Raw genomic sequence first — 14,422 nt, forward strand, 5'->3', positions numbered from 1 at the left:
TCAAGCACACCATGGTTATGAGATTCTAAGCTGCAGTTAACGTTGGAATGGTGTAAACATTTTAAAGAAGTCTGTTTGTCTGTGAATGACAATCCTGGTCGTGGTGACTCAGAGCCCATTGCATTCAATGTCAACATTCAGTGAGTGGATCATCTGATCCTTGAAAATCGATGGATAATTTTTTACCAACATGCTATGGGAAGATGCATCTGTCTGTTAGAACTGTAAACACAATCATTCCAGAACACCACTTGCACATTACAAACCCTCAGCTGGGAGGACTTGCCATATCTCATAGAGTCCTGACCTGGCATCAAGTCATTTCCATAAGTTTGGGCCATTAAAGGAGTTCCTGGAAGATTTTGAACTTGAAGCACTTGGTAGTGCAATCATGGCACCAGCGACCAGAGGAAGCTTTCTACCTTGACGGTATCCAAGCACTAGTGAAACGCTGGAATAAGTACATAAGAGTCCCTCACTGTGATTGATAGGTCTCTGTATCTCTCCTGAAACCCGTTCTGCTCTGTTGGGCTCTGTGGGTGTCAATGCCTGACAATGCCTTTTACACAACTGTTGAGCCACCTTATAATTAATTTTCTACATTTGTGCTGGATCGTGGATTGTTAAGATCATTTAACATTTGATTTAACAAGCTGAAAAACAGAAAGCAAAAGCAAATGTTGTGAGTTTTATTATAACTTGTTTTTCTACACTTGCAAACATTGCAACACTCAATTCCCTATTACTAAGAATAGCTACAGTTGCCAGCGCCACTCACACACTGAATAACACCTTTTGGGCAAAGTGCAATGGCAAACAACATATCACATGCTAATTTAAAGAAATGCCACAACACCTTCTTGCCTTAGCTGTTCATAAATTTAGATATCATTTGAATTATATGTTTATTGTATAAGACGTGCTGTGTTATGGTAATAAGATTTGCGTTTCTCAACCATGACACTGAGTTTATTCTTGACTAGACGGGGAAATATAACAAACTGCCATCTCAAGCACTGATTAACTAAAATTTCCAAATAATTCCTAATATTTTGTGCCAGCACTGGGATAGCTTGTGCACTTGTGTGGTTATGATGCTGGCCAATAACGTAACCTTCAGAAATTTAGATTTTTTTTTTCTTGGTCAGGCAACGCATTTTTTGGTGACTATATTAATGTTTGAATTGACACTAATGTGCATTTGAGGTTTTAAGCAGAATACCAAAAACTGCATAGTCATTAATGCAAATGCAATTTAAAAAAAAAGCTACATACATACTGTATGTGTGCAATGGTGTTTTTGTTTTTCGGAAATATAATAGATGCCGCATTGCTAGTTTATCAGTTTATAGTGCTCTAGTAACTGTCAGATCAGTTTACTGTTTGTGACTATTTGTGAGTTTCCAGTTTAGTCATGCTAAATGATCACAATCTCACCTTACACCTTTTTAAATAAGTAGAGCTCAAAGTCTAAAATGATCTCAAACTGGTTTATTGAACATGACAGTGAGTTTACTGTACTCACACGACCTCCACGGTCACCAGATCTCCATCCAGTAGAGCATTTTTGGGATTTTGGGGATAGTCGACAAAAGTGGGTTCAACACAGTACTAGCAAGGTGTACCTAATGTAGTGGCCGGTATGCTGTGTGTGTGTGTGTGTAAGAACGACCCACATGTTCAGAGTGTGTGTACATCTATTCACTGATATCCTTAATGTGTTTAAGGTTTCTGACCTGGGTTATTACAGGTCTACACACCCACATCTTTTTGCCTTCCTACTGTGTAAAACAATAGCAATTGGTAACAAATTTTTTCGCTTACGATCATCTACGCTTCAATGACTTTAATGTGACTGCTGGACACATGATCCAAGCAAACAAGGAGTCCTACCTATTGTAACAAGGGCACACAGGCAGGAAATATTACCTGGGACAGGTGTCCTTGACCTCTAGAACCAAACCCAGCATCTATCTGGAGTAAACATAATACTGGAGACAAAAATAAATCTTGTAAACTGTTAGCATTTACCCAACCAAATGTGGTATTGTTGAAAAGTCAATTAGTTTGGGAAATGTTTTTTCATGAGTTTGTATGTATAAATTAACATACAGTACTGTGCAAAGATTATGAGCTTCGCAGTTATTCATATCAAATTATATAGATTAAATTAAAGATTTACAAATTAAAGATACAATAACAAAGAAATTGGTGTTTATGTATCAACGTCAGAAGCACCCTCATTTCCCCTCTTGTTTGTTCCAACCACTCAGCATTCATCACCAGTCTACTAATCACTGACCTGATCTACATCTGTCATCATCTACACCTGTTTCTCACTGATTCATGGCTTAAGCTAGATAGTTATTTATGCTTGAATGATTCATAGGTCATCATATGTCTTAACAAACAAAAAAAAAAAAAAACATTCCTCTGAAACTGGTCAGGTACAGGGACTGGAATAAAAATGGACTGATAAAGAACTTGCCAAAAATGAGAGTCAAAACAGTCTTCCAGGAAGGCTTGAGAACTGTTCCTCAAGAATACAATAAAATCGTGTCTAGCTCTTTAGAAGCAAAATAAGAAGAAATGAGGAGTGAGACACTTCTTTAGCGCAGTACTTAGTATCTACACTTATTAATTTGGACCTTGTTTTTATTCAGCTGCATATCATACATAAGCTTCTGCAGTTTTATTAGCAGATTATGTAGTCATGTTTAAATCTTTCAAATGAAGACATTTAAACTTGCTTTAGGGCTCCCATCTGGTGCAGCAGAAAAGCTTTCCTGCTATTATCCAGAGATCATGAGTTCAAATCCCGAAGATGCCACAGAAATTTCTGAGTGGGAGTCCAAGACAGCAAAACTGGCCATGGTTCTTCCTTATCAATTGCAGTGGCCATTAGAATAAGAGATTCTTGTGCATCTGTGAACCCTATGCATGCTTCCCTATGCCTTCAGGTGATGCAGCACGAGCAGAAGTTATTGGCTTGTTTCACGTCTCTCTGAGGAAGCTCCTGTTAGTCCTTACCCCTCCCAGACAGGTAGTTGTCATACCATACGATAGCTTCTTTCACCATTTATTTATCATTTTATCCTTTTCATCTCTATGAAGTTTGCCTTTTATAAAGTTATGGAATCCTAAAATTCATACTTGTAGCATACATCAAAAGATGCCTGTGAGTAAAGAAAATCAACATTATCAACACTACTGTGAATCTGGTGCGGTCTTTTACTTCGATTTGCTCTACAGAAACATCTACATACTGCTTTACTTTATACTGTAACTTACATTGATAAATGGGGCTCACTGTTAGTAATTTAGCCATGCTACAATGATGACAAATTGCCTCCCATTCAAACAGTCTTTACCATTCAGACTCGCAGAGAGAGACAGTGCAGAACTACATTCCATAAAATTTCTCCTCCCTCTCTCTCTTTCTCTCTCTCTCTCTCTCTCTCTCAGTCTCACATGTGCATCTATCAGTGTGACATTAGCTCACCAAAGTGGAAATCCAGGAAACACACACAGGCTCCACTGGACTCTCCACCTTCTACACAAACACAGGTAGACAATTCCCAGGAGTCTAGACGCCAGACAGACAAACAGACCTTTTTGTTTCTTTTAAAAAAAAACAAATAGAGTACCATATACACTAATTATCATCCATCCTTATGTCTTAAACAGGAGATAATTTGATTGTTGATAAATATTAGTTGAAAAGCGTTTTTGAAAAGTTATTTCCAAATAGGTTTTATTTGACTTGGTAGCCTGCTGTGTATGATAAATGTAAGAACTTGTCTCTCTCTCTAACAGTCTGTCTCTATAAGGCAGTTTAAAACTGCCTGCTTAAAAGCCAAATACTATGATGCTCTCTGTACCACAAGTAGCATGTGCATAGTGTGTGAGGCTGCTTCGTGAACGTTTTTTACTTTCGTTTATGTGTTTACAGACAAGCCCCTGTATGTGACTGACTTTAAACCATGGCTAACCACATAAAGCAATTTATGCTAACTATAATTTCTATTTTCATTGTCCATATTTCCTAATCAGAGTACATCCTGTCATTACTTCACCAACTCAACCAGTGTTTCCTAGACTTTCCTTAAGAAATTCTGTTCCTTCTCAGACATCCTGTGGCTGGCTGGCTGGCTGGTGTTTAGGTTTTTAAAAAAGTGGACCTATAATGCAAAATTCACTTTTTGTTTTTTCTTTTGGTTTGTTGTGCATGCATTTAAAAATAAAAAATAATTTCCTGCTTTTTCAATTTTCTTTACTGGCTGGGGCTTAAACAAGCCTATTCGAATTTCTTCCTATTGTGACCTCATATAGTATATAAGAAGAGCCCTATCCCTGTGGATGGACGTGGCACAAGAGTAGCTCATTTACATAGATACTGAGACTGCATTTTTGAAGGAGGAGTGAACTAAAGTTTGAAGTATGAAAAAAATGCATTGTCTGAGGGGTATTTAAGCCAGCGCAGTAACAAACTCTCTTTGAAGGAGAGTTAACTTAGTAAAGAAATAGTAAAATATGGGACCTTTAAGGGTGAATTCTGAACATTAGGAACTATTTCTCAAATTGTCTTAGGTGTGTGCTGTGTTAGCTATTTTTAATATTTAAAAAAATGATTATTTAAAAAATATATAATTATTTAAATTAATATTTCACAAATTACATAGATGGCCAGCAAACCCGGTTAATACCAGCCAGCTGCTGACAGATGTCTGAGAAGATACAGGAGCTACAGCTTTAAAGGACACACTGGTTACGTTGGTAAAGTAATGACAGGATGTACTCTGATAATGACAATGTGAATAGATTAATATAAACAGTTAATATAAATTGCTTTATGTGGTTAGCCATGGTTTAAAGTCAGTCCCATACAGGAGCCGGCAAACTCAGTTTAAAAACTAAAAAGCCTGTGCATAGAGTATATGAATGTCAATGACATTCTTCAAAGCCTTCAAGGCATGTCCGCCCATTAATTTGCATATACTGTATCTCAATTAGGCACCTAAATGACACATCTAAAATGACTGTGAATAAGTTGTGATTTTCTACTTCCTTCATTGCATAATGAATGTCGCTGACAAATTCATACTAAAAACTTCTTGTTGTTTATAGACAGAATATAATTTGGATTTAACAACTTCATGTTCCTGCCGATTACATTTTTCACATTGCAATGAGAGCAAGAGAGCTCGGGAATAAACACCTTGACCTTGAATAAACTAACCAGTCCAGATTCAGTGTTTCTATAGAGAAAAAGACAATGTTAACCTCCTCCCAATCCATCCTAACCTAAGGGTGTCAGGTGCCTGATGGAGGAACCACACTGAAAGCATGTGCAGTAACCCACACTGAGAACCGATCATGAGTAGACACAGTCAGTGTTTGGCTTTAACGTGGTGTAACAGGTATGAAGGCATGCTTTAGTTCTACTGAAGGGACAGACCTCTCTGTCCCAACACATGGAGAAACTCATGCCAAGATTCGGTCTTGACACAATACATGAACAGGGGGTCCATATGAAGATAATACTAAAGGCAGAAGCTAAGGTAAGTGAATATGCAACATCACCAGCATTTTATAAAGTCAGGAGAGAAAAAGAACAGACATGTCCCTATTACAGAGGTTTACATGTCAGACCTATGCAAAGCAGGGGAATGAAGAGAGCTGACAGTTACGCCTCAGGCTTTAAAAAGCCCTGTGTCCGTTAGAAGAAAATGCCCTGAGACACACCCACCCACACACACCCCTGCGTGCTCTCACACACACAAACACACACCTAACTTTTTGGTTCTTATGTTAATTTAATAGCAAATGTAACTAAAGCAGCTTTCGTCTCTATCTCAATTCTTGAGCTCTCTCTCTCTCTTCCCTCTGACACACACCTTTCATCAGTCCTCCCTATTTAGCAAAGTCCAACTCTCCAGAAAGTCTCACTAAAAGCTTACAACACCCTAACCCCCCCCTCCCTCCTCCTCAAGAACTCCATCTGTCACTCATGTCATTTATCTGAATCTAAACCCTCTCTCTTGCTCACTTCGTGTGAACTACTGAACTGTGTGTGTTTGTGTATATATGTATGTGTGTGTGTGTGTGTGCGTGTGTGTGTGTGTGTGTGTGTGTGTGTGTGTGTGTTGTAATATCTTTTCTCTTTCTCAGGTAAACTAATAAATATTAATAATTACTTGTTTCACATTGCTCTACACACACACACACACACACACACACACAGGCAGATATACACTTGTATGTTTTTACATCCTTGTTGTCACATGTAAACTCATGACTTACGATAACTTTAACAAAGAGCTGAAACCCTTATTTATGATTTAACAGCTTAATATTATAATGCAGCTTAATTAAATACAGGTTCTTTAGAATTGAGGGTGTGCGTGAGAAGAACATGTCATGGTAGTTATTATTAATATGCAAAGCATTGTAAATAGTTACATCTGTTGTAACAGAAGCTACAAGACGAATGCAGCTAGCAAATAACTATCGTCTATGTCTGTCTAAGCAGAACTTATATTTCATGCATTATTTACATCAATAATGCTATACAGACTTGTTTAAGATACTTTGCGATCAAATTTTTTTAATAAAAATGTGGTGTGCAGAAGAATGCTCTAACCTCATCGGTGCAACCATCTTTGACCGTAGTACACAGATCAGGCAAAAGACTTTCCCAAGTACGTTGAAAAGCATTGAAAATCTTCAATAAATACTGATCGCAATGATGATGATATGTATCGTCTTTGTATGAATAATTTCTAAATTCAGGTAATTTATTTATATAATGAAATCAAGTACGCTGCAGGTTCGATTCCCATCTCAGAGTTGTGTGTGTCTGTGTGTGGAGTTTCCATGTTCCCCCCGTGCTTGGTAAGTTCATCTCACAGTCCAAAGACATGCAGATTATACTAGCTGGCGTTCACAAATTGCCCGGAGTGTGTGTATTCGTGTGTGCCCTGTCAATTGAAATGAATTACAATAGCATTTTTTGGTCTAGTGCAAACCTTGTAAAGGTGAACATCACCCATTTTATTGAACCTTTCAAATATATTTAAGATGTTTAAGGTCATATTATTGGTTAGAAAGTTTATTTAAAAAATTATCAGTGTGTGTAAGAGACACATCACTGGTGAATTACGTATTCACTTAATTTATAGTAGTACAGTGTTACCTTGGCATACAAAACAAATCCATTCTGGAGGCGGGATTTCTTTCGTGTTGCGAAAAATTTTGTATTGCAAAGCACATTTTCCTACAGGAAATAATCCATTCCTGCCACCTAAAATTATTAGCAATATTACCCATTTCCAACACTGAAATTATATTTTTGCATATAAAAACAATCAGAACATTAAGAAAAGACATGCAAATAGACATTAAACCTCAATTCATTTATGATTCATTTATGATACCTCTTGGCACCAGCTGCTATAAAAAACAAAACTGAAAGTGGGTCCCTTTTCTTATTGTGGTGCTCCTTAATAACATTCTTGGGACCCATGATGCTATGTCTTTACTAACACTACACTAAATGCAAAGCAAATTTAAAATAACGCAAAAAAAATAAAATGTTAACTTTGCTTGGCTACCGGAAGTACATGCAAACGGAAGTACGTGCGATGGGCTAGGCCAATCATAAGCCTAAAATACAGACTACAAATGCAGGGCGGGGCATTTGTATGCCGGGGTACCACTGTATATAAAAAAAAAAAGAAAAAAAAAGAATTCCAAGCATCCACAGAAAAACGTGTGTGTGTGTGTGTGTGTGTGTGTGTGTGTGTGTGTGTGTGTGTGTGCGTGTGTGTGTGAGTGTGCACGCTTTCCTGGTCAACCTAGATCATCCAGAGCCCTGCAGCTACCTCGGCAGAGAGATAGAAAGAAAGAGAAAGAGAGATGTTTATCTGTTATCTGTCGTGTTGTGACAGGAGATTATGCTAAAGATTTACGATTGTTAAGAAGACAATGCCCAACATCACATTTCTCAAGTGGCAAAATGGCCTCACATGCTGCTTCGAGCTCCCCACAACAGATTTCCAAGTGATAAGTGCTCGGTGTTGGGTGTAGCAACAACAATCCCAGGGCTGAGAGTTAAAAAAAAAGAGTTCACATGGGGCGCTCTCTGAAGCTATGCATACATTAGCACAGAGCTGCTAGTTGAGCGTGTGCCTTCATGCACCTTGGCCCTGTTAAAAATACCTAGCAATAAATCTTCTGCCTTGCTTTGAGGTGATTAAAGGGGTTATTTAAAAGTCTAATAAAGGAGTTGGAAATTGTAAATGATGAGTAATTGGTGTCAATTAGGGTTATTTCGGTTCCTGTGTTTGATTCTTTATTCACCTAACTAGAACTACCAGGCATGGTTTTGATTCATAAAATGTGCAGGGGTTTTTCTGTAAGGTTAATTACTGAAATGATTCTTTTGACCATTCACGCTCCATAAGAACGAGACGAAAATGTCAGACATGCCAAATAAAACCATGTATGACATTCACCCAGTAACAGCGCTTGTCTTTATGGTTTTGATTTTTTGATATGTATGTGTGTGTGTGTGTGTGTGTGTGTGTGTGTGTGTGTGTGTGGTAATACCATCAAAGCCTTAAGCAGAGCTCTGTGTTATGTCTAATTAGACTACTTTCTGAGTGGGGTGTGGACGTGTGTTTGTTTTCCCTTTTTTTTTGTGGGAAAACTAGTTAGGTCATATGTGGCCATGCTTAAAATAGTTTAAAGCAGTTTTATGCATGTACACAGCACCTGACTTACCTATAACCAAACCAATCCAACCAGCAGAGTAACCACTGGTGTGGCTTATATTTGTTTCTTTTATACCTTTATACCTGCATACAACCACATTTTCTATATAGGTATCTTCAGACCTCCCAGGAGGTTTCAGGCATAAATATCATGAGAATAACATGCAAATTTTTACAAAAGGAAGATATTTGTTTAACCAAAGTATTTCCCAGTTCCTGTATTTGTCTCGATCGTAGTCAAGTCATAAATCTGACTATTGATGGGTAAACATTGAATCCAAGGTAATTACCTAAGATTAGATTCCAGTAATAGAAAGGAGGAAAAGTCATATTTTGGCAGTTGACATTAATGACAGTTACAAAATGATGATTGCTTGTCTCTGCAACAGCAGCATGTAGTGGCATAACATGTTTATATAAGAAATGTCCAGCAGGCATATAACCTTAACTTACTTTACTCTCACTACAAATTCGAATTTGGTAATTATGGGCAAGGAATGGATGTTTACTTTGAGGGCGCTGAAATTTCATCAGTATATACAGTACAGTATATGGCACATCATATTATTGGCTTATCATATTACGTCTGTAACATGGACTGAGCTTTGCTTGTTGGGCATATCCCGAAGATCCGTAATCAGATTGAGTCTGATCTGAAGAATTTGTAAGGCCAAGTCTTGAACAGTTGGCCGTAGAATTTTCAAAACATTCTTAACCATTCCATTTTTGCTGTGTGGCAGGGAGCATTATCTTCCTGATTGAGGTCACTACCATCAGGGAATACTGTTTTCATGAAGAGGTGTACTTGGACGTCTAAAACATTCAGGTAGATGGTATGTGTCAAAGTAACATCCACATGAATGGCAGAGCCCATGGTTTTCCAGCAGAACATTGTCCAGAACATCACATTGTTTCCGCTGGCTTGACTTCTTCCCAAATTGGCTTGCCTTCTTCCACTGGCTTGCCTTCTTCCTGGTGCCATCTCATCCACCCTGCCTTCCACATGATATAAAATAAAGTGTTATTCAATACACCAGGCCACCTTCTTCCATTGCTCCGTGGTCCAGTTCCAATGCTCACATTGCCATTGTAGGTGCTTTCAGTGACAAACACTCAGCATGGGCACTCTTACTGATCTGTATCTTCACAGCCCAATATGCACCAAGGTGCAATGTGCTGTATGTTCTGACACCATTCTATCATAGGCAGGAAATTGTGTTTCAGTAGCTCTTTTGTTCAGACCAAAAAGGCTAGCCTTTGCCCCATGTGCATCAGTGAGCCTTGGGTGCTGATGACCTTCTCAGCCATTCACCGGTGTTCTTACTTGGACCCCTTTTTGGTAGGTACTAACCACTGCATATCAGGAACATGATCTGGTGTTTTTGGAAATGCTCTGACCCAGTCCTCTAGTCTTCACAATGTGGCCCCAGTCAAAGTTGCTCAGATCCTTAAACTTACCCATTTTTTCCTGTTTCTAGCACGTCATCAAATCATCGTCAACTTGCTACCTAACCTATCCCACCCGTTGACTGGTTCCATTGTAATAAAAAATAATACATGTTATTCACTTCACCTATTGGTGACTAATTGGCTTAACACCTCAAAAAAGTTAAACTACTAAATTTAGTTTGTGGGCTCTAGAAGTCTGAGAGCACTAGTGAAGATGCTGCTATATACAGTACCACATGACTGTCAGAAGAAATAAAATATATAAAGCCAACCCAAGCAACCATGATCAGGAGGTGCTTACTGAATATGTGCTACTGAAAAAAAAAGCTATCCAGTGTCAGATTACAGAGGAAACCCACAAAACCCACATAGCCACTATTAACTTCCCAGGACACTTCATGTCCAAACCTGATATTAAGTGATCGAATATGCTAAAAAGTTTCTTCAACTTCAATACATTTTAATTAGGACAAAAATATCACCATTCCATTACCCTAAAACTATTTCCTTAATGGAACGAGGAGACAAACCTCATGTCACTAACACTTTTCAGGTCATTTAGCACAGTAAGGAATCTTCCTTATTTGACTTGATTGTTTAAACTCACTTCCCCTTCAAACTTCCACTTGCAGTCCATTTACAAGGCTGAGCAAACTTCCCTTTTGAGAGCAGTAGTGTTTAATGTTCTTGGGTCTACATTTTCCAGGAGGCCTTTCTATGGTATAAGCTATATATAATTGTTGGATACAAAAAGGAGGCTTCGATATTTCTAAATAATCATTTTCTCATGGTACACTGTTAAACTGAAGAATATCCAACAATGGTAGAGCTTGTGATAGGAGTTCCATAATTAATCATTAGTTTGAGTAAACCAATCACGGTATAATGCTTCTTGTTTGCACTGTGTTTCCTGAAAATCGATCCCACCACCATTCACTGTTACTACACCCAGAGTACATTAACAAGTAGGATCATTCGCATAAGAATCTATTACTAAATATATATTAACGTCACAAACATGACATAGCTGTCAAAGCAGAAGTACACTGTCATTGTAAGCCAACTAGTATTTACCATTGTACGATTTTGCATATCACGCTCTTCCTGTTAAGAATTTCTTTTACTGTTTTTTTTTTTTTTACTTGTATTTTTTATTTTTATTTCCTAAAACCAAAGTACACACCTCGGGTCTGTGTGCATGAGGTTTGCATGTTCTCCCTGTTCTTGATGCGTTTCCTCCGGGTACTCCAGTTTCCTCCCATAGTACAAAAACTGATTAGATTAGGCTAATTAGCGTCCCAAAAAAATAGTGTGTGAATGAGCATGTAAGTGTGTGTATGTGTTTGTGCCTTGCAATGGATTTGCCTATTCATAAGCAGTTTAGATGATGAGTGGGTGATTGCTTGAAAGGCACAGAAAATCACCTATACATGATGATCATCCCATCAATTGGTAGTACAGTGTTAGAGAAGGTTTCTTATTAAAAGCACAATTCACTCTAGCGCTATATGTAGAAATCAGCTGTTTCACCCTAAATTTTTACCTTAAATTCCATGATTTCAAATTTAAATTTAAATTTGAAATCACATCCCATATGGTCAATTATTTACATTTGCATTTATAACATTTGAACCCCATTTATAGCATTTTAACCAGCAGTATTTTAACACCCCTGGAAGTGTAAGTCAATAGAAATAGAAACCCCTTTAATAACAGAATAAATTTACATACTGGAACCTGAGTATCTCTCACATGTTATGATAAACTAAGTTTTACTTATGTTTTAAAATGAGATTCTCAGCCGTACACGTTTCTTAAAACAGCACGGCAAAACCAATGCAGATCAAATTCCAGTGTAAAAAAAAACAAAAATCTGAAAAATAACAAATGCACACCCCTGCATTGTTTAGCTTCCCAGAATGAAAAGGATTTGGCCTGACAGGTTTGGTGTGTAATGTTTATTCGGTTGTGAAAAAAAAATCTCTCTTATTCATGTTCATGGCATAAAGATGTTGATGCGTATGCTTGGGTATTCTGTATACTTACACTGCCTGGACATTAATACTTGATCCATGTAAGTTTGCTTTTAGAGGCGTTTTTTTGCATATATGTGTTGTTGAGGGACACTGTGTGTGTGTATGTGTGTGTGTGTGTGTGTGTGTGTGTGTGTGTGTGTGTGTGTGTGTGCGTGTGTGTATGCTTGAATGAGAAAAGACAAGCAGCAGAAGCTGATAAGGCTCTTATTTCTGACACTGAGATGTTGCAACATGGGCACATGTGTATACAGTTGCACGGGCTCCGAAATGTTCATGTTACTGGTCATATTGTATATGTGTGAAAAAAAAATGAAAGAGCCTTAAACGTTTGTGTTTCAAATGAACAAACGTGGTAGAAGTTGAAGTAATGTGTAATGTTTAAGCGGTGTTACTTCAGTAGTTAAGAAGTAATCTCCTGGAAGTTTCCAATCCTAGGATGGACGCATCTGAGAGTTACTTAAACAAGGCCCTTAATCGAGTGCTTAACTCCTAACCTGAACTGGATCCTGTATAGACACTGTTTCCGATCCACACCTCCTGCCAGTGATTTCATGACTACAATGGATTAGGAACAAATGTGCTCTTTAAAAGTTCTCCAGAGTGCCAATCTGTGACATGGGATCGATCGCGAGAACCTGGGATGAATCTGCTTACACATGGTCAGAGCCAGTATCGCACATTATGCGTTGGGTTTAATATTTGTTTACCTTGTTGGTCCGCTGTAGACCTGGATTAGGTTGTGCACCAATCCTTATTTAAAAGCATGTTACCAACACGTTGTTAGGCTTTACTATCAGGCAGAAGCTTGAATTCGGTATAAAATGCTGATCTATTACATGCATATGATATTATGTTATGTTGATATCCTGTAGGTGAAAGAAAGAGTCAGAGAAGAGGAAGCCAAGTTCAGCGACCTTTCTACACCTCAGCTTCTGCATCAGTTTTGCCATGAAGCTTATTTGGGCTACCCTTGCCTAGGGCCTGTTTCTGGGTGTTTGTGCATGTGTGTGTGTGTGTGTGAGTGAGTGTTTAAAGGCAGTTGGCCACACTGTGGTCTGGACCAAGTTCCCCTTTTCTCCCTGCATTGAGTGACTCTCAACAAGCTGCCATGCAAATACGTCAAACCACGACTCCGTCCCCGAAGCGGTGCGGCTGATGCAGTACTCATTTCACTTCTACGCCAGTCCCACTACTTACATTTTACACTCTACAGTAGATTTCCTTTCTACTTTCACTTGCATCGTGTCCTGTGTAAACTCTCTATCCTCTGAGAGGGGGGGGGGTTAAAGTTATTATATCGTGGCATGCGGAATAGAAGTTACTGTGTACCGAATAAACAACATTAGTCGTGTGGTTACACGAACCGCGCTCCCATAGAGCGAGTGTTTGCTAATCAAACCCGAGGCCCTGAGGCAGGCTTGTTCTTACGACCAATAAAAGTTAGTGGACTGTAGACTATGGCTGTCTACAATGGAACAGCGTGCACTGACCTCGTGACCCCCCAATGATCCACTGATCAAAGTCAGCGCAGGAAAGAGGTTTCCTCTTTGTGTACGGCCCCGTTTAAACTCCGCTTTAAACCGCATTAGGTGCTCTGCGGCCATATCGATATTAATGGACATTCCTTCTGGCTTACAGAATCCGACTGGCGGGCCCAACACAAGTTCCTTCTTTCCGTCGCGCAGACGCGGAGCGAAACGGCTACGTGACTCACGATGTTTAGAAAGTTAAATCCTCCTATTGTGGCTTTACATTCACCTTTTGTGTGCTTAATGCTGGATGAACAATTCATGTCTGTGTCGTGGTCGTCGAGAGCCGCCCCCCCACCCCCCCTCCTCCCTCCTCCCCCCTCCCTCTGACTGATATGGCCTGATAAAATTTTCTCTACAAGAGCTCCGAAATTAAAATACACCATTTTGAATATCACACCTCCAACAGGATGCTAAACATTCAGGATGAGTCAGGGGAAAAATAGTAACCCTAACACATCCGCTTGAGCAACCTGTCACTGAAACCTTTTTTTTTTTTTTTTTATGCATGACTGAGTTTCAATATAGAGTTAGCAGACTTATTTATTGCTACATGTCAGGAAGCACTGCCGTGTTTTCAGGCTTCACCTTTTTGTCACTTTTTTCAACCTGGCCACTGCAGCATGCATGTGTG

This window comes from Clarias gariepinus, chromosome 12 (assembly GCF_024256425.1).
Source record: "Clarias gariepinus isolate MV-2021 ecotype Netherlands chromosome 12, CGAR_prim_01v2, whole genome shotgun sequence".
In the NCBI taxonomy this organism is placed as follows: Eukaryota; Metazoa; Chordata; class Actinopteri; order Siluriformes; family Clariidae; genus Clarias; species Clarias gariepinus.